Source organism: Bemisia tabaci, chromosome 6 (assembly GCF_918797505.1).
Source record: "Bemisia tabaci chromosome 6, PGI_BMITA_v3".
Classification (NCBI taxonomy): Eukaryota; Metazoa; Arthropoda; class Insecta; order Hemiptera; family Aleyrodidae; genus Bemisia; species Bemisia tabaci.
The window spans coordinates 7,870,967-7,892,343 of record NC_092798.1 but is presented as its reverse complement, the minus strand read 5'-3'; the positions used below and the strand labels follow the sequence as shown (position 1 = coordinate 7,892,343).

Sequence of the window (21,377 nt, the reverse complement as noted above, 5' to 3'; positions counted from 1 at the left end):
CGAAACCGAAACCGACCCACGAGAGATGAGCGAAGAAGAGAGTTAAAACCGCGTAAGTCCAGTCGAGATCCACAGCGGATGCGCGCTTTCTACTGAAGTCGCTCCGAGGCCCAGGTGATGGAACTGGGTCGTTCGTCCGGCGACGATGCTATGTGGCTTCCCGCCAAACTCATCCCTGCGCAGGGCCGCCAAAACAACGCGGTCGAAGAAAAAAATTTGGAGGGACGTAAGGTCGTTTTCGGCGCGTCTGGCACCACTGCGGGTGATAGACGTTGTCACTTCTTAGAAAAGAAGGATTCGTAGATTTTTCCGCTCTCATCACAAAATGGTTACCCGAACTGCCGTGGTAAAGAAAAACGCTGTATGAAAATTCGAGGGTTGCCAACTTTCCCCCAATAAAATGTTTATTTTTATGGGGAGGTAAGAATTTTTCTCTTGATTTGCGGCTAATTCGGCTCTGACTGCGAATAAACCCTCCGAGAAATTTTCCGGAAAAAATTCACAGATTTCTCTGAAAATTCTTAATCTATTAAAGAAAATTTGGCTACGTCTGAAAGCTCATATGGCGTTCCTCCTTCGCACTGTAGCAAAGCGGGCGTGGGCAAGTATCGAAATATCGAATAAATTTTGCTAAAGTACTGGTTTCACTTCATTTTTGTGTCAAAAAGCAAATTGCGATTACGTCTTTAAGCACACTTCAGCTATTTGTTTTCAAAGAATTTATTTTTGAACCCTAGGAGAGAGCTGAAACTGTGCAAGCGCCAAAACGAACTATCAGATTCGACTGATAGAATGTGACATTTTGCGTACGCATACTTTCAGCTCTATTTTACAGGGTTCACAAAATGGATTATTGGGAAGAGACAGCTTAAAATAATTATGTGCACCTCAGCGAGATCTATCTATTTTTTGCCCACAGTTTGAAGCGCACCCAGTAATTGCGCAAAATGACTTCGACACGAAGATTTTTATGTACTTCCGATGTAGATTCGTCTTTAACTGTCGGATATGTGGTTACAGCATCAACCAGTAAGTCGCTGAATTTTTTGTTTGTTTTGCCAACGGTCAACGTCAAGATAAAAAGGTATGAGGAAAAGATAAATTTATTTTTGGACGGCCGACAGTTAATTAAGTGAGTAATTTTACCTGCTGATCTGACAACTCTGATATTGCCCACCGAAATTCTTCTGCCGGGCTATTTCCGGAGTAAAGGCCCTCAACCTATTCCACGTCGGTACAGCGTCGCGACTTGGGCTGCGCCAAACTTTCGTTGTAGTCACAGCTTTCGACCATCAGACTGCATACACCGCTAGTTTCGAGAAGTCCACGGAACACGCGTTAAATCGAAAATGGACTGGTAAAGGAGGTAAAAACTACGATACTTCGTCATTTGTGTGGGGAGGCAAGTTCATAGAGGGCCGTTCATAAAACGTGTACCTAACTATGTAGGATAAGGAGGTGTGAGTTCGCGTTGTAGAAGCGGAGATTAAAAATAAGATTTCATTTAATTTCAAACGAAATTTAATTTTGTGGTAAAGTTTGAAAAATGTCGGATCTCCGGTTACAGGGGGAGAGGTCTACACTGAGAGAGAAGATAAATTCTTAGTTCTATTAATGTGGAGAACACTAAATCACCCAAGCCTTCGGTTGATTCAGGGCTGATTCTGTATCGTTCAACGAAAATCGTACCAAAACTAACACAAAAGGGTTAGTTTGTGTTACAAGAATGTAGCCACACAAGAAATAACACGAAAACACAAACATTGTTCTTAGTGCAGATCTGCGTCACTTAAGGTTGAAATTGGCGCTTTTTTCGGAAATTTAAAATGAAAAATCGACGCGGAGGGACAATTTTTCACTCAAAAATTCGTTTTAGAGCGACAATTCAAGGGGGGGGGGGGGAGAGTCAATTTACGTCGAGACGTCGCGGTCACCATGTTAAATTATAACAATATACCTTAATACCAAGAGCATCCTATTAATACTTTATTCAGATAAATTAGAGACAATTAAAAAATGGCTGATTAAAAAACTAGACTTTTTCTCACTAAAAGCAGAGGTTAGAGAGTATCTATTTCAACAGGTTGGGAGGCTTAGCTCCTCCAATGATCTTCCTAATACCTATAATCACCCTGTATAACTCAGTAAATACATGCGAGAATAAATCTACTTGTTCGTCGGGCGTGAAAACATTGAGTTATGATGCACATACCCGCAATTCGCACTGACAATCGACAAAACTTCGCCTCGTGTTTCCAGCACTCGAGTCGTGGGTGATAACTGCTGCAGCTGGGCACTCGGCGCTCGGTGAACTACAAGGAACAATGTACCGGGGCGAGCGAGATAAGTTTCTCAGCTTTCCGGTCACGCTTGCCTTATCAACGGCAACAAAAAACACAGTGGCTTGCGTGGAGGATGGAGGAAAATGGGCTGGATCTAGTAAAATTTGACAAGATTGCTTCCAACGGATTCCGTTATCAAAAGAAATGGGTTCGAACTTTGAAAAAGTTGAAACTTTAAAAAAAAGGAGAGAAAAAATTCCATTTTTTAGCAACATTCACGCTGTTTGATAGTGGACGGAGGCAAGACTTGCATTTTTTTCAGAAGCACTGCAGTAAGTAAGTTCGGGGCTAATAATAACGCTTTGATATAACAGAGAAATATGAAAAAGAGGAACAAGGAGAATTTCTTTTTCTTCGCCTCTTTCCTACTCTTTTTCTTCGATTTCTTTTACCTCCTCTAATTCCTCTGCAGCTTCTTAATTCTTCTCGTCTTTTCTTCTCTAATTTCTCCTCCTTCTTTTTCTTCTTCATCTTCTCCTTCTTCATCGTCTAATTTTTAGTTGTCGTCGTCTGGTCGTTGGTCGAAAACTCTGGACCGTCTGGAACCGCGAATTGTTCCAAAACGAATTAGACAGAGCTTCCGCCACTCCGGGAAAAATTCGAGGAAAACGAGCAGTAAGAGCTGAAAATAAAGAGAGAAGGCGGAGAAAACTGTCGACGTCGGGATCGGAAGGAAAGGAAAAAAAACGGGAAGCCGGCTCGATTAAGGAACGGGTTCTACTCGAATTAAAAGTTGTTAATGCTCCGGATGGAATTACTCTAATGGCGCAATTGATTCTCCGCGGTTGCATCCCGACCGCAGCATTGCCGGATCTACGGAAAAGTTCAGGATTCCAGGATGAAAATATCGCCATCGGCTTCAAAGAGTGTCTGTACTCCGTGCACAGATGAAAATATCCGGGGTTGATGTCATTCTGTGTTACTTCGTGTTGCTTTCTTAGGTGTCACGTCAACCTAAAGGACTTGGTTGCTCAACACAGTTTTGTGTTCGATCGACTCAAATCGTCAGCTACTCTGAGACATTGGATAGTGAAAGAAAGTGTCCTGCCGAACTTACGTACTCTTGTTTTTCTCCACATATTTAGACGTTGCGACTTGCGAGTGGTTAGCGCATTGAATTCTCACTGATGCGATCCAGGGTTTGATCCTGGTGGCTGGCGACAGATTTTCAACGAGGTCACAAATGTTCAGCGAAAAAATTTAGTCGATTTGACACGGGGAAAACTAACACAAAAAATCGACCACCAGCTTGTGTTACTCCGTGTTTTTGTTTGTGTATTAACGCAAGATTTTGGTTACTCTTTCTGACTGTGTGGACCTCAACGAGAGTGTCTTTAAAGGGAGATTTTTTGCTATTTCAAACATTTCGTAGAGAGAGACTGAACCGTTTTCTGATTGGAATGCACAGCTTTCTTCCATGGTAGCATCTCCGCTCCTCAGTGTATAGTATGAATGGACGTATCTCTGCCAAACAGAACCACACTGAAAAAAAAATCTCGGTGTATTTACTAAGAAAAGGGTAAAATTACCAAGAATTCAGGATTCTATTCGATCCCAGTTTTTTCTTGGTAAAATTACCATTTATGGAATTGGTAATTTTACCGGGACTCGGTAAAATTATTGAACTTTCTCGGTAATTTCACTGGACCCCAGTAAAAACGCCAATATTTTTTATCGACTGTGGTAGAGTTACCAAGATAAAATGGCAAAGTTACCGGGAATTGATTACCAATAAAAGTGGTATTCTTACCTGAAAAAAAAAAAAACATTAAAAATACCGGTTTTTAGGTAAGCTTACCAGTCAGTCTTGGTAAAATTACCAATAATTGGTAAAAAAAAGTGAGATGGTAAAGGTACCAACGGACCTTGGTAAAAACGCCGAGAAATTTTCAGTGCATGTGCATTAAAACAGGAGCCCCGAGACCCATGAGAATATACGCATAAAAGGACTCACGTCATGATGCACATAGTTCCGTTTGACAGAAATACGTCCAGATGAGTGGTGAGATACCTTCAGAACTTCCGAATGTATCTGAAACAACCCATATTTTCATAAATCGTCAACTTTAAACCGGCGACATAGCTAAGACGCTAAGAGACCGAGAGATGGTGCAATGCTTGAAGTATTCCCGCAGTCTTGCAGGCGCTTCTCCGCTTCCCACGATCGCCTTCCGTGTAAAACTCGAAGTTTCAGAAAATTTCTTCAGGAAGATTAGGTCCCTTTTCATAGATCTGGTCACAATTATGAAGCATCAGAACTTCCTCGCGAATCCACAACAATGAAAAGGTCCTTAGTCTCTTTTTCGCTAACTCGGAGACTTTAACGCAAAGTAGAAAAGTTATTGGACGGTGCAAAACGTGTGATACAACTATTTCGACTTCCAAGTAGGTAAAATTGCATATCCACAAAATGAAGGTGAACGTGGTGTTCTATATCATCGCAACTATTCGGTTCGTCAAACCCAACTGTAACCGACGTTTGGGTAGTATAATTTACAATACTATTGCAGACGTGGCAGGCTTTGCGATACATCGATTGATCTGCCATTTAAACCTACGGAAAATGATCGATGAACAGGATGTTCTCAACGAACACCTTAATAATCGACTCTTCACTGCAGCGCCAAATGGGGAAGTATCGATATTCGAATCATTCACGCCTCACCTTTGCACACCCCTTCTCTTACTTTCGATTGATCGGCCTTTTAAACCCATGGAAAAAGATCGATAAACAGGGTGCCTACAACGAACACCTTAATAATCGATTCTTTACCACAGCTTCAAATGGGGAAGCATCGATAGTCGATCATTCGCGCCTCCCTACTGCACACAACCCTTCCCTTGCTATCGATTGATCCCATTTAAACTTACAGAAAAGGATCGATAAACAGGGTGTTCGCAAAGAAAATCTTAGTGATCGATTCTTTACTACAGCTACAAATGGGGAAGTATCGAAAATCGATCATTCACACCTCGCCACTGCATACAACCCTTCTCTTGCTTTCGATCGATCTACCATTTAAACCTGTGGAAAAGGATCGATAAACCGTGCATGTGTCCGCAACGTACACCTTAATAATCGATTTTTCACTACAGCTTCAAATGAGGAAAAATCGATAATCGATCATTCACGCCTCGCCACTGCACACAACCTTGCTTTCGATTGATCTACCATTTAAACCTATGGCAAAGGATCGATAAACAGAGTGTCCACAACGCACACCTTAATAATCGATTCTTTACAACAGCTTCAAATGGGAAAGTATTGACAATCGACCATTTACGCTTCGCAACTGCACACAACCCTTCCCTTGCTTTCGATTGACCTGCAATTTAAAACTATGGGAAATGATCGATAAACAGGGTATTTGCAACGAACACCTTAATAATCGATTCTTCACTACAGCTTCAAATGGGGATCGATAATTCACACCTCGCCACTACACACAACCCTTCACTAAACGAATCCCTAAAACGGGGCTGTAACTAGGATCCGAGGGTCGACTCGGCCGGATCTACTTTCATCGACAATTATCCAAAGAAGGTAACTCCGAACTCCTCGGCTTGGCACGGCAATAATAGCGGGGGGCCGGGCATGGGGGGGGGGGGGGGCGCTGCACGGGGAGAGCACCAGTCACCGGTGCAACTAGCGCTGTTGCCTGATCGCACGGTGAAATTCCCCGTTTCCCCGTTCATCCAGCTCGTCTGCCCTCGAGATCGGGCAAAGCTGGCGCCGGGCAAGCTCGGCTCCGAGCAGTGCACCCAAGGTCAGGATCACGCCGCGGCGTTGCCCCCTGTCTGATAAAACTCGAGCGTGAAAAATCGTCTTCTGGAGATGGACCAGAGAAGATTCCACGTTGGGCTGTAAAATGGTGAAATTGTAGCAAAGAGAAACACGAGAGATGGAGAGGCGAGTTGAGATGAGCTCTGGCGGGGACATTCTGCAGCAAAGATTCAAAAAAGTCTTCATTTTTCAGTTCCCTGACTTTTTTGGCGCTTTCTTGACTCACTGGAAAAAAAACACATTGAATCTGGAGTCCAGACTCTTGAAAAAATTGACAAGAAAAAATACTCTTGATTCAATCAGATTTAAGCTTAAATCAAAAGGAAATCCGCTCAAATTAAGAGGCTTGGTTCTTGATTTAAGCAAAAATCCGATTGAATTAAGAGTATTTTTTTTGTCGATGTTTAGAGAGAGTCTGGACTCTAGATCCAATGTGTTTTTTTTTCCAGTGCAGTGCTCCAAACATTTCCAATTTCCTGACTTTTTAGGCGCTTTCTTGACTCCTAACTTTTCCAATTCCCTGACTTTCGAACGAATCTTCCACTCACGTTTTGATCTTTGAATTAGTGTACTCACATAGGGAGAGTACAGACTTGTCGAAATATGGAGCTCCAAGGGCAAAAAAAACCCCAAAAGAGAAGAAAACCTTTGAAAACGAAAATTGTCACTGTCAATCTTCAGATCTCGATATCAAACCGAAATGGCCAAGAGTGTTCATGGATGAGCGTTCTCCCGCAAAAAAGGGTAAACTCGTGCAAAAACTAGGTCGAACACGTGCTTTGCCAACAACTGGTCGTAACAATTGTACAATGAATCACTGTGGATGATTGGAATTCATACCGTTTTGGGCCCTAAGAGCTCCTTCACGTAACCTCAAAATCACCGACATAATGATTGTCCGTATTTTTCCTGTGTAGGTACTCTGCTTTAAATTACAGTGGCGTATGCTAAATGTTGCTCGCAAAATTTCCTGACTGCCAGGTTGGCGTGCATTCCCAGCGATAAAAATAACACTTTTCTGACAATATATTGACGAGAATCCACGATTTTTCGCGATTTTACAAGGAGGCTTTGAAGGTTCCTTCAATGGTGGAGGTACACAATCTGCGTCACAAGCAGGAATTGCAAATTATTGCCCATTTGTTCCTATTCATTACGATAATATTTCGATGAATCTCGATAATTTCGCCCTTTCCATCATTATTTTTTTTAAAAATGTAATTGACTCTTTGTACAGGATTTAGAGTATTTACATTATAATACATGGTATTCAAACATAGGAGGATGGGCATCCCGCACATCTTGCCACAAAATCGCGATAATTTGACGATACATTCGTAACTTATGGCGATCTGACTCTCCTACTTGAGGGTAGGTTATTTGACGACGTCATTGAGTAGGACTCCGTGGATTTTCAGAGCTTCAATGATATGTTTTGTGTCCCTGTCCACCAAGAGTCTGGTATTTTACGCGTATGCTGAGTATCTAATATGAAGTAAAAAAGTTGATTTATTGCGTGATATTTTTGTAAAATTCTAGTTGCATTCTCCATATATCTGCACTCACTTTCAATGAGGAACTCACTTTCAATTAATTAGCTGTATTATTCAGCCTATCACTGAGACAAAAAAGTGAGCTTGTATGAGCCATAGTACGGTATTCCGTATCGGTTGTATCCTTCAGTTCACGAAATATGTAAGTGCTTCGGTTCATACAGCTCATACAAACAAAACCGCGCTTGAAAAAAGTTGGGTACCATGGAGCGCAGGAAGAGTTTGGTTGCCCAAACGCAGGTCACGGTAACCAGAACAAAAAATGTGCTTACATGAACTGAACAGTAAACTCGATTTGGAATACCGCCGTGAAATACTGCATACATTTGGAATACTGCGGTGGATGTGAACTTACTTTTTTTTTTTTTATCAGTGTACACTGGAAAAAAAAGGATCTTAAATTTGCCGCCAAGAAGTATTTCTTCATAAATCAAGAATTTTGCTGGTTAATATAAGCTACTTTTTAGCTTAACCCAAGCATTATTTTTCTTGAATCAAGAAAAAGTCAGCTTAAAGCAAGATAAAGAAAATTCCTAGCGGCAAATTCAAGAATTATCATGCTTGATCCAAGCTACTTTTTTTTCAGTGTACGAGTCAATTACTTTACAGACTGGCAACCTAAAGAAAAGAGATGTTGCCATTTCAAGGACACGTTCACCACTTCCACGTTTAATCCGTACTTAAATAGGGGTTTCTACGCCAAAAGTGGCAATGCCGGAGAGAGATTGTCCCCGGTCCAAGCCCGGTGGCCCTCAGCCGCGCCTTCGGGATCGTGTGTAACTCTAGGCTTCTTCGCGCCACATGATCCCATTTTCCGGAGTTTTCACTTTGTATGAGTTTCCATTGCAACATCAAAAGGATTGTTGCAATGCAACAGAAAGAGGTGAGTCGCACGAAAAAAGGAGGTGTGACATTTTATTCCTCCGAAAAAAGGTCTCATGTTCTGATGAACTCGATCTGAATAAAGAAATATGGACGTTTTTATGCTAAAAGGAAGTATGTTAAACGCAAACCTTATGTACATAGTTCCTTTTGGCATAAATAGATCAAAATAACCGCATGAGGAAACGAATAGCGCATATCGACGGTGAAACTGCCAAACCACGTATCTCGTTTGCGGTGTTTCAAAATCTCCGCTCTCAGTTTATTTTTTAAAGACGAACTAAATTCCATGTAGAGTTCACAGCATTTTCTCCGCAAGGAGAAGAAAAACCGCGGAGGTTCTGTCAAGTTCATAGCTTGAAATGAATACAGAATATTTTGCTAACTGAGAAAAAAATCAAGTCATTTAGATCTCCATCTGAGAAGTGTCTGATTTTAGAGACAATTCCTCTAACAACATATTCATGCGTTTGCATTATGTAATGGAGACGGCTTTCAATTATCTGAACACACTTTTTGTCACAATCAACTGAGTGTCAGCTCGAAGAACTCGAGGCGAGTTCAAATAATCGAGCCAAACACGGTGCGGTCGGCGTCAAACTCATATCAGCGCCTGCAAGGCTGTAGGAATACTTCACGCATTGCGCCAAATAGTACGGTCGGCCTTCAGCCCATATTAGCGCCTACAAGACCGCCTGAATACTTCCCGCATTGCGCCAAACGCAGTGCAGTCGGTTAGGAGGCGTGAAACGCACATTAGCGCCTACAAGAGTAGGAGGAGTAGGAGAGCGCGGAGGTTCTGTAGAATTGAGAGGAACTTTCTATTAAAAAAATAAAAGAGTGCAACAGGAAAGCTGGAACGTCGCAATATTAGGTACGTGGTTTGGGAATTTTACCATCAACATGTTGTTTCGAAAATACGCCATTTGTAAGTGCAATATGAAGTCCAGTTTTTTGACGCCTATTTTCGCATTCAATTTTTTCTGGACTTAAAATTTATGTCAGGAAAAAAAATGCGGCACGTTAAACTCAATACTACTCCTAACTCATTAGAAAAAAGAAGTTGACTGATGACCAAAGATCTTAGCAATTGGTTTGGCTGAACCCAAACTACTTTGCAAAAACTCGCCTAGGAAAGTGCTCACCCCGACATTAATCAGTCATCAATAGGTAAATTTTATTTGATTTTTTGCTAAAGAAGTTGCTAATCAATCATCATACGTGAAAATTAGCGTTGACTTCCCGATTATTCCTTACATTCCTAGAGCTCTAAAATCTCTCTGATTTTTCGTTCCCTGATAGAGGTATAGTATAAGTATAGATTTTCCTCGGCTTATCTGGGACCGAAAAACCTTGCTCTTGAATTTCCGCAAGGCGTCAGTTAGGTGAATTCTTGTTTCACTTCCGTAATCCGTTCCCGCTAAACTGCTTTGGCACATTTGCCTAAATCTCTTCGGGGTTGACAACGCAATTGGCGACGAAAGTTCACGGTCAAGGATGATGAGTTTTAAAACAACTACGGACCACCGCACCCGTTCGGTTTAATATTTGTCGACTGAGCTCGCTCCAGGTACGTAAATGGTTGACTACAGTCAGCTTAAAAGGTCCTTTGGCTGCTAATATGCCGCAACGAACATCGCTGCCACACTCTGTAAGAAAATTATGGATTTGTGTTTTATGCACAGAAAAGCTAGGCATTAATTCTCAGGGCCAGCTTTGGGTCATTTTTCTTAGAAAATCGATTACAGTTCCGACTTCGCGAATGTTCCGAACATTCTACTATGTCTTCTCTTTAGAACATATCTGGATATTTCACTGGATTTTAATCAATTGTCATTCTTCACTCTTAAATCATCGATACAAGAATCATCCTCATATTAAAAAGGAAAACGGTTTTCTCTCGAAACTACGTTTTTGAACTCCGAACTTCAAATCGCCATAATTCCGGTTTGATTTAACCAGTTCTGAGCTTGAAGAATGAAGTGCTATCTTCAGACTACAGATTCTGACTGATCTTCGCTGTCTTGCCTGACATGAAATTGAGATATACTCATTTTATTGTCAACTTCAGTCAGTTTTGGTGACTTTAAATACTACTCATTAATGGTGACTACTTTTACAGTAATTTTTCAGTACATTCCCAAGAAATTCAGTGCCTCCTCAACAGAAATATTCAATTTTTTTTAGTACCTTCATAGGACAAAATTCGAAAAATTTAAAAAAATTGAATTTCTCGCTTGAATTGCGACAAAAATGACAACAAATCCGGACCTTTTTCAGTACTTCCGGACCGCCCTTGAAAAATCAGTACTATTCCCGGACCTGTAGGCGTCCTGGATTATTAAGATGTGTCAGAAATTCCCTGATTTTACCCGATAGTCACGAGTTCCCTGACTCCCTGATTTTCCCGGTTTCCCAGACCGCCGGCAACCCTGACGATGTCCTCTAGCTCCGGAAAAATCCCTGCACGGCGAGCACACCGTCCACAGGCGGGAGCGGCATCAGCGCCATATGGCTTGTCGCCGTCGGGAGGATGGGAGGGGGGGGCGGACCCTGAATTTTACGGGCGACCGCGCGTCGCGTCCGTCGCGTCGCGGCATGGACACGAGAGGCTGCGGCCGACGAGGAAACGGAGCGGACGCTTATGATGGCGGATTTCCTTTTACGGTGGCGTCGACGGTCAAGACGATGCTCGAGCGCTCAATAACGATGTAATTGTCATCGGAAACTCCCGCCGCCACCGTCCGACGCGCTGCCTCCATGTGGAAGTGCAGCGGGAAAACGCCGCCAAATTAGGCGCCCGCCCGGCCTCAGCTGTAAACAAAGAGTGACGTCATCCCGCCGCAAAGTGGAACGAGTAACTAGAGTCCCTTTATACTGAGAGTCAAGACAATTTGAATCCATTTCTGATTGGTTCCCGTATTTTAGGCCTCCACAGTGTCACAAACGGGAATAAAGATTACATTTTCACCGATTGCAAAGATTATAATCTGGAATGGACCAGGGAATCACGGGTTCGGCAAGGAACAAACGGAATGAGAGAAGGAACGGAGAGAGGAATTTGAGAATGGGCCGATCAAAGATTACGAAAAACGTTTAATTTCTGTAATCTTTATTCCCGTTTGTGACATCCATGAGCCGAATTGTCTTGACTCTCAGTATAAAGGGACTCTACGAGTAACGAGCTAATCAAGATGTAGGATATGGAATTTTTGGCTTACATTTTAAATTTTGATGTCAATTTCGTCACACACTGGAAAAAAAAAAAACACATTGGATCTGGAGTCCAGACTCTTGAAAACATTGACAAGAAAAAGGACTCTTGATTCAATCAGATTTAAGCTTATCAAAAGGAAATCCGCTCAAATTAAGAGGCTTGCTTCTTGATTTAAGCTTAAATCTGATTGGATCAAGAGTAATTTTTCTTGTCGATGTTTTTAAGAGTCTGGACTCTAGATCCAATGTGTTTTTTTCCCAGTGCAAATTCAACTTCAAGGGGTGTTTCTAAAAGTAAATTTTACAAAAAAAAAAAACCAATGGAACTACTTTCGAATGTATAGGCTTTCAAAGTTTCCATATTTTATCCGAATTCTCCAATTGCGGCGGTGGATCCACCGCAAAACTCGTCTAATGGATCGTATTCAATAGTGGTCCGAAGGTCCGATGTATCGTTTGGTCCAAAACAATAGAACATAACCTCAAATACAAATTTTACAGGGTTGCCACAGAATTTACAGAGAGAAATTCCCTAATCCTGGTATTTCCCTGATTTTCCTAACACACTTTGATGAAATTCCCCGTCAATTGAAGATACATTAGATTGTTGATAAGATATAATCAGAAACAATTTTCGGGGAAAAATTGACATAAATCGATCAAAAGCGATTCGATCGACAGACCTGTGGATCGATCGACAAACCCGTGAATCGATCGACATACCCGTGAATCGATGGATTCATGTCGACCGAATCGACACCGATTATTAAAAATTTGTCGATCGGCTTACGTTCATCTATTCAATTTTCTATTTTTCGATCGATTCATATCGACCGTACCCATATTCTCCCTTTCTCCCTTCGCCTACCTTGTCGATCTCTTTCTCTATAACTGCAAATAATCAGCTCGCAGATACGTACATAACGATCCGAGCGGCGCCTTGACGTTCTGCCGCGATGTGTGAACGGCGAGGACCTGAAATTTACTGTCCGTTCTTCGCGCGGCGTGGAGCTGCCGTCGTCTAAACGCGGTTCCCAGCCATAAACACGCGGAGGCAGAGGATAAAATCAGTGGCGTGGCGTGCTTTGCGATACATCGAATGATCTGCCTTTACACCTATGGAAAAGGATCGGTAAACACGGCGTTCGCGACGAACACCTTAAATATCGATTCTTTACCACAAGTTCAAATGGAAAAATATCGATGATCGACCATTCCCGCCTCGCCACGGGATAAAATCCAGGCCTGGGTCGGATCCGGGATTCACGGGCTCCCGATCTCGCACGGACCCTGGGCGTTCGCACGTGGTCGTAATTTCGGTTTGTTACTCTGCCGTGCTAAGGAAGAACGCCGTATGAACCTTCAGGCGTTGCCAAATTTCTTTAGATAAAATACGATTGTTTCAGCAGATATGTGAATATTTTTCCTCAAAATTTGTGGACAATTTTGTACATAATTTATTCTAAATGGACCACTAGACAAGGTACGAATTTCAGAATTCTGATACATGTTTCCTCACCAAAATTTCACGTAGAACACGATGCGCACAACGAAAATTACCGTTATCAACTAGTTACGAAGATATTTAATGATTCTTGATGTGTGAATTTAAACCACCCGCTCATGAAAACTTAATGCTCTACTTGATTCTCATCGCGCGCTAAACGTTATCATAAACGTCTCAGCGATACAAAAATCTGGTAACCTCAGTCTTGACGCTTTGGCTCAGCTATAGCAAATTGCTTATACTTTGAACAACACATGGTGGGAAATGAACATTGCTCGATTGAGAAGCTTGCTGAGACCGTTGTAGTGCGCGATTTGACTCGCGTAGAACTTTGAGTTTCTTGTGAGCGGCCAGTTCAAATTCCTCGTAACCAATGTGAAATAAAAACGTTAATATCTTCGCAGTAATATCTTTCAGTAACTTTTGTTGCGCGAATCGTGTTCTACGTGAAATTTTCGTTTAGAAACATGTATTAGAATGCTAAAATTCGTACCCTGTCTAGTGGTCCATTATCTGACGATTTCAAAGAAAAATATGCATAACATTCCTCAAAAATACATGTTTTATCCGGGGAAATTTGACAACCCTCGAATGTTCATATGGCGTTCTTCATTATAGGACGGCAGTGCAGGGGTCACGTGGCCGCCGAGGAGGGAGATGCGCGCGAAACCGCAGGGTTCGCGCATCCAACGGGACCCAACCGAGGCGCCACGTTTTTTGCACGGAGAAAAAGGAATCGTGGCTCTTATGATGCTACGGGGCAAAATTTCATGAAAATGCACGAAAAATAATTCTGGCTACGCGACTTTGTGAGCTACGAGAAATCGTTGCCACCATTCCAAAACGCCTTCAATTTTGTGTGATACTTCATCGCCCACACCGGAGTTAAAATATTTGTATCGAAAATCCTTGTGGATCTTTATAAAAACTTGTAGGGTCATTCAATCGTTTATCGAACATTCATGAAGTGCGTAGGCGGGCCTGAAGGTAAGAAAAGATAGGCACGGACCTTAGAAGGATGCCGCAAGTACTGTTTCAAATTAACTAAGTACGATTTCACAATACATTCAGATCGCTTAAAAATTAGGAGGGAACAGTACTTTTGAATTTAGTAAAAATTAACAGGTTATTGACAACTTAAAATAGGAAGAAAAAAAAAACGATGTATGGAGCTTTTAGCCAATTCAGTGGAAGCGAAACTATATACAGTCAGGCCATACTTGACAATGAAACAGTAAGCAAGAAAAGTACATGTTTTTTAAAAAATTAGTTTTACATGGTGACAATATCGGCTAAAAGCTCAATACTTCGTTTTCTTCCTTTTAAACTTAGTGTATGGCTTTAAAGAATTTTTGTTAAAAAATTTTTCTAGAGAAATGATCGAGGGTCTGACAATGAGATCATTTCAAAAATCAGAATGACTAAAATCCACGATGTACAAGTACATACTGGAGTTGCGACAATACGCGGAACTTTAAGCTGAGAAACCCATCTGCTGGACCTCAGCTGATGGTGAGATTAAAAGGCGAGGAACTGAATTTTTAAAAACAATTTTGTGATTGCTTCCGATTTGCACACAAAAATACGACTCATCGCTCGAATAGTAGTACTTCGTTTACTCAAAAACTAAAGTTCAATGCAATCCAAACTTTCGTAATAGCGAGCCAACGTTCCCCTGCCGTAAATAGTCAAAATAAAAAACATACACACGCCTAAAATTGTTGATTATTGACGAAAGTTCCCGAACAGTAAACCAAGTTGTGGTCCAGCAGTGTAGTGCTGATAGGCAGAGCTTTCCGATTACGTTCCAAACGGGAGCTAGAAAACAATATTTCAAAGCTTCTCAATTTTCACTGCTTTCGAAATGCCTCAATAATGTGCTGAAAAATAACAACGCCTCGAGTGAAACTTCCATTGAACGGAGCTTGAGGACTGAACATTGCTCAACTTGAAGGGGAAATTGCAGAAGAAAATTAAGCAGCCGAGAGTGCATTGGTCCGAAGCTTTCTCAGACTGGACTACCTGTTCACGTCATTTTAGAGTCCACGCCAAAAAAGTTTACGAACTTTCAGACTGCGATAGAAGATCGTCTGACATCAGTTCAGCATTGAAAATAAATCAACATAGCGGATCTTTTGTCGCGACCTGAAAGTACGTGATCTGATTTGCCGTGCGGACTCTGTACACACAAATAAAACTTGAAACAAAAGTTTAGTTAATAAGGAAAGTAAAACACAAAAACCAAGGCCACGGTTTACTATGGGGTTCTCCAGTCTCTCAATTGGTTTCTGTGCTAAATGCACTGCAAATTGTACCAAAATCAACACAAAACTTGGGTTAGTTTGTGTTTCACTTCCTATATTAACCAAAAGTAACACAAGAACACAAATATTTTTGTCAGTGTAGAAGAATAATTCGCAGCGGTAAGGTTACATCGCCGAAATAATGACTACATAAATAAAATTGAACTCTCTCATGAACGGTTCAACTTGATTCTGTCCAGACTAGTTGCCCAAGAATTATCACCCGAAATAAATCTCTCACAATGGACAAAACTATGATATAATTCACATGGTGAGATTTTGTCATCACACAACAGGACTTCCGGTGTATAATTTCACGGTATACGGTGTCCCCCAATTGAGTGACTAATAATAAGTAGATAATTATTCTTTCCCCTAAATCAACTAGGCTTTAAGTTCATCCTACACCGCACATAAAATGATGAGCTCATAATAATCAATGTGTATTTTACGGCAATACATCATATACTTATACGGAAATTAAATTTTTGTGTTTTTTTTTTTTTTCGTCTCGAAGATTTCCGGTTCTTGCCTCTTTTTAGAATTTCATTGACGAAAAGGAAACATAAATAAGGAAACTTTTATTGCTTGATGATCAAAACAGAGACGCCTCTTAGTTCTTATATAAGGTTATGGATTGATTAATGATATGATTTGAAGAGTTCGGCTTGACTGAGCACGCAGTCCGAAATTTTATGGTTTCACAGAAAATTCAATAAGATCACTTTTTTAACGGATCACTTAGCCAGACAGTTGAAATTAAACTGAATAAAATATACTTCAAGTTTTTCCTGAGCATTTGCTTTAAAATACTAGGGAATCGCTGATTTGAATTTCCACTGAAAAAGTGACAACAAGAAATGCAGTATTGCTATCTTGCAAAATCACTACCCCGAAAAACGCAGGGTTCATTCGATGGTCGCCACTAGGTCCTTTTCCTCAGAAGTTCATTTTCTTACATACTGGTGCTTTCTTCGATAACAAGGCAGAAAAATCTCTAACATTCCTTGGTTTCTTCTGTGGAGCTTTACGAAAACTACCTATCCCTTGAAACGTATCAAAGGGATTCCAATGTGTCTGGAATCCGATCATCCCGATATTTTTCTGAATATTCCACATTTCCGGTGGAAAGTTTCCTGCTGAAACCCCGATGTTTCCTTTCAGTCACCATCGGCTTTCCTTGAGAAATATTACATTATTTTTGTGACACTCAGAATTAGCAATAAACTTTTTCATCGTTTATAAAACTTTTACTGATAAGCGCTCCGTAAAATCGGTCCTACACAATCAAGCTTGGTAGAAAATGGAAGAATAGAATTTCAAAAAAAAATTCAAAACCTTTTAAGCACCATCAATAGTTGCTGAGATTCCACACAGTGTTTCTTACCGTGAAACAAACTGAATGCGCTGAATGGTATGCTGTTTTAGCACCTAGGATGTCAAAAATACGTCTGGTGATCCTAAGATGCTACCTTGATTGCCCAAGCGTTGAATTTGCATTCATACGATGTAAAGTTAACTGCCAAGGCAGAAAAGGCTGCATCTTGGGATCACCAGACAAATTTTTGACATCCTAGGTGCTAAAAAAGCGTATTATTTTTTTTTTCAATGTATTTTTTCTTGAATTTTTCACCAACTTTAAACCAACTTGCGCGTGAAATTTTTGGAAAACTTGAAAGGTAAATATCCAACAGTTTCCTTTAAAATTAGTTTTTAATCGTAGGAAATTTAGCGACGCCTAAAGGCGCATACGGAGTTTTTCCTTTGCACGGCAGAATACCCATGGTGCTGCTGCCTCACGGTATCAGGTTTTGAATTTCCAAACCCTCATTGTTCATCCCTATCATAATTATCGATGACCAAACGAAACGACGTATCTTCGCTAACAACGTTGCAGACTTTCTTTCATAGTTTATTTGAAAATTTCCTTGATTCTTCTGCTCTTCTAGAAAAATATTCTGTATAAATTTTAGATAGGCTCGTTCCTTTCCAACAGAATAAAATAGGAGCAGAAATTGTAAATCATGGGCTCTAGAATTCTGGACCATGCTGATTCCCTGATTTTCCTTAGTTTTCAGGAGCGTATTCCCTGACGAGAAACCAGAGTTTTTTTTTCTACTTCCCCGAGATTTTCTAAAAAAAAAATCAGTAGGATTAGGTATCAGGAGTTCCAGGTATGAATTTCAATTTTTTTCATTTCCCATTCAAATTCTCAGTTCCAAAAGCGTTCTTGATGTTTATATTACCTGATCAATGAAAGCCTTTCCATTATTCGGATGAATTTCAGATTCAAATGTTTAATTCAAGCGGTAGAAGAGGAGATTTCCGGATTCTGAAACAGATTCCCTAATTTTTCCCTGATTTGCCATACATTGTTTGATTCCCTGATGTATTCCGGTTTTTTCCGGTCCAAGACGGTGTGTTTTGAATACGTGGTTTTGCACATTTTCCAGCGATAAGTTTCCCTGATGAGCAAGAACACACCGAAAAAAATAATATGCTGTTTTAGCACCTAGGATGTCAAAAATGTGTCTGGTGATCCCAAGATGCTACCTCTACTGCCTTCGCAGTTAACTTTACATCCTATGAATGCAAATTCAACTGCGTGGGCAATCAAGGTAGCATTTTGGGATTACTAGACACTTTTTTGACATCCTAGGTGCTAAAACAGCATACCACTTTTTTCAGTGCAATATTTTTTTTTCTCTTTCTTTCTTTTTCTTTCTTTATTCTTAAATGTAATCTGGCTTACTTTTCTTGGGGTATCCTCGTGGTCCTCGGGTTCGGGTTCGTCGGCTACTTGCTGTAAACGGGCACCACCTTGGAGTTCATCACTAAGTCACTTGGGGGAGAATCGGCGATAACTCACGGTTCCGACTGGGGTAATTGAAGGACGCGCGGCCGGTGTCGTGACCGGCGGGGTCAACGGGATCGTGGCGCGGAGGACGCGACACCTCACTTGGGAAAACTAAGAACTGAACGTGGACGGCACCGCACTGACGAAAGCGTCGCGACGACTGCCCGCGGAGCGCCCGCCGCACCGGCTCCCGGCCCGCCAGCGACCCCCACCACCGGCCCGCCGCCGCACAGTGCGGCATCCTTATGGACGATGCGGACAAAAATCGGTAAAGCCCTGCTTAGACGATCAAATTCTGAGCCAATTCCGATCAAAGTAGACATGCTGATGGCTGGTGGTCACCATCTACCATCCAATCTTGACGGGCCGTACACTGGAAAAAAAAAAGTAGCTTGGATCAAGCATGATGATTCTTGAATTGCCGCCAAGAAATTTTTTTTTCTTGCTTTAAGCTGACTTTTTCTTGATACAAGAAAAATAATGCTTGGGTCAAGCAAAAAAGTAGCTTATATTAATCAGAAAAATTCTTGATTTAAGAAGAAATACTTCTTGGCGGCAAGTTTAAGATTCTTTTTTTTTCCGGTGTACTTTTTTGTTCAAAGTAAGATCAGAACGGAGTGCCACCATTCATCATTTCCTGCCACAGGAAACATTTCTGCCAAGTTATCATTTTAAAATGAAGCAAATTAATGAGTTTAAGACTGATGACTCCCGACACTTTGATGCTACTTTGATCGGAATTGGTTCTGGAATTTGGTCGTCTATCGAGGCCTTATGAGACGCTTAACTTTAAATAATGAAGATAGTAGCACCGACATATAGGAAAATCTTTGGCACTATCAATGTGAAACACTCGAGGAATAAGAAGATGTTCTATCTCACGATTATTAGCGTATTTTTCGAGAAAAGTTCATTTGAAGTTGGCAACCTCGAATTAGCCTTATGTTACAATGTAATAGCAACGTGAAACACCCAAACTTTAACTTCAAATATCTCTGATAGTCGCAAAAAGTAGCAAGATCTTTTTCATAGAATTGAAGTTGGATATCTGATGATTAAGGAACTGTCAAACACCCAGAGCATTTTGCGTTTCAAGCGAGAAGTGTTCATTTGAAGTTGACGTCTTTTTCCCGTGTATTTCTTATGGATCAGTGATTCTCGATCCGTTTCCTGACCGCACTTTCTGTCCAAACTTTAAGTAATTTAGAGCGAAAAATTTAAAAATAAACTATCGTTGTGAGTCAGAAATATCTTTAAGATGACAAACTCCGAAAAACATATTCAGATATCGAGTTTTGAATTGTTTATTTTTGTCCACAGAGGGCCGCACTGTGCGCCGCCGCAAGGTGGATCCAGTCAGTAGGAGAGGTCCAACAAAATTGGAAACTTTAACCGCTTACGACTCCGTTTATACAAAAATTTGAAGTTTGAAAGTGGTACCATCGGTTTACTCGTAAAATTTTCTTTTGGTAGCACTCTTGGAACTTTAAAATGCAACGAAATACGCATCAAACTTCGCAGTTTTTGTCAAAAATTTCATGTCCGACCTCTCTCATTGACTCAATCCGCTGTGCGTCGCACGGTTGATGCAGTCAATCAAAGAGGACCCGCATGAAAGTTTTGACAAAAACTGCGAATTTTGATGTTTAATTCGTCCAACTGTGAATTCAGGATGTCTAGCAATTTTCAGGAAAAAAAATTCCCTAACATTTCCGAGACTACCCTCACAAAAACGGCCGGAAAACCGGGAAAAATTCAAAATTCCCTGACGGACGGAAGAGGTAATTCCCTGACATTTCCCTGACAAAAAGGGAAAAGTTCCTAATTTTTCGACACGTTTGAACTGATTAGATGTACGTAAGAATTTTTTTTTCATGTTTTAGGAATAATATGTAATAAATAAGGCAAAATATGTGCATGGTACTTGAACTTATGCGAGAACTGTTTGCTTCATTTTTAAAATTTAAGAGTCATCAGTAGAAAGTCTGCATGGTGGAAGTTTTAGTAATCTCCGCGAGAGTAAAATTTGCAAAACATTTTCCAGCACAGGTTCAACTTCAGAGGGCGAAGTTCCAGGTTGGGGAGCCGTACCTCCGCTTGCTCCGAGTGCTACACCCGGAACTTTCTGCCTCTGAGCTCGGAACGTGGATGTACGTCTAAAGAGCCCGTAAGCACGGCTTTCATAGCCGGAGTTTTGTTTTTCAGTGAACATGATTGGCGTTAATTTCCCTCCACGACACCATCAGCAATGTTTTACACGTCGCGTCATTATCGTAACCCCTTTCTAACCTCCCTTAACACGGTTAGCGGTGAAATTCGAGTCTTCGTGCCGATAGTTAAGCTTCACATTCTCGTGTTGAGCTTTTCAGCGATCTGAAGAGTCCGTTTTGTCTGCGGTTCGACCGTTCCGTTCGGTCCCTGCCACCGATTAACCTCCAACTCCCACCGTCTTACCGTGCGTGGTGCGGTGGATACCTCGAGACACGGTGTCGTTTGTGGTCGTCGACGCGACGCACACTGGTTCGAGTCAACAGGAGAGGTCGGACAAAATTTGAAAACTGGAAACCGTGAATCGACCGACAAAGCCTTGAATCGGTTGAAATCACCGTAAATCGATCGACAATACTCGTAAGTCGATCGAAAACACTGTGAATCTATCGACAAACCTGTGAATCGACCAAACACACCGTGACAAACCCGTAGATCGATCAAAAGCACCGTGAATCGATCGACAAACCTGTGAATCGACCGAACACACTGTGACAAACCCGTGAGTTGATCGACAAACGCCCGTAAATCGATCGACAGAAACATGAATAATTGATCGAATTTTGTCAATCGAATCTGTGTCGATCGATTCACGTTTTCATTCAACGATCAATCATTCATGTCGATCAAGTTAACACCAATCATTTTTCGATTGATTGCGCCGA

The 21,377-nt window shown here is 41.2% G+C and overlaps 1 protein-coding gene across 1 annotated transcript in view; it reads right to left on the bottom strand.

The window, feature by feature from the left end:
- Positions 1-21,377, bottom strand: part of LOC140224808 (uncharacterized) — a 156,236-nt gene that overhangs the window by 40,832 nt on the left and 94,027 nt on the right. The gene's annotated exons all lie outside the window — the stretch shown is intronic.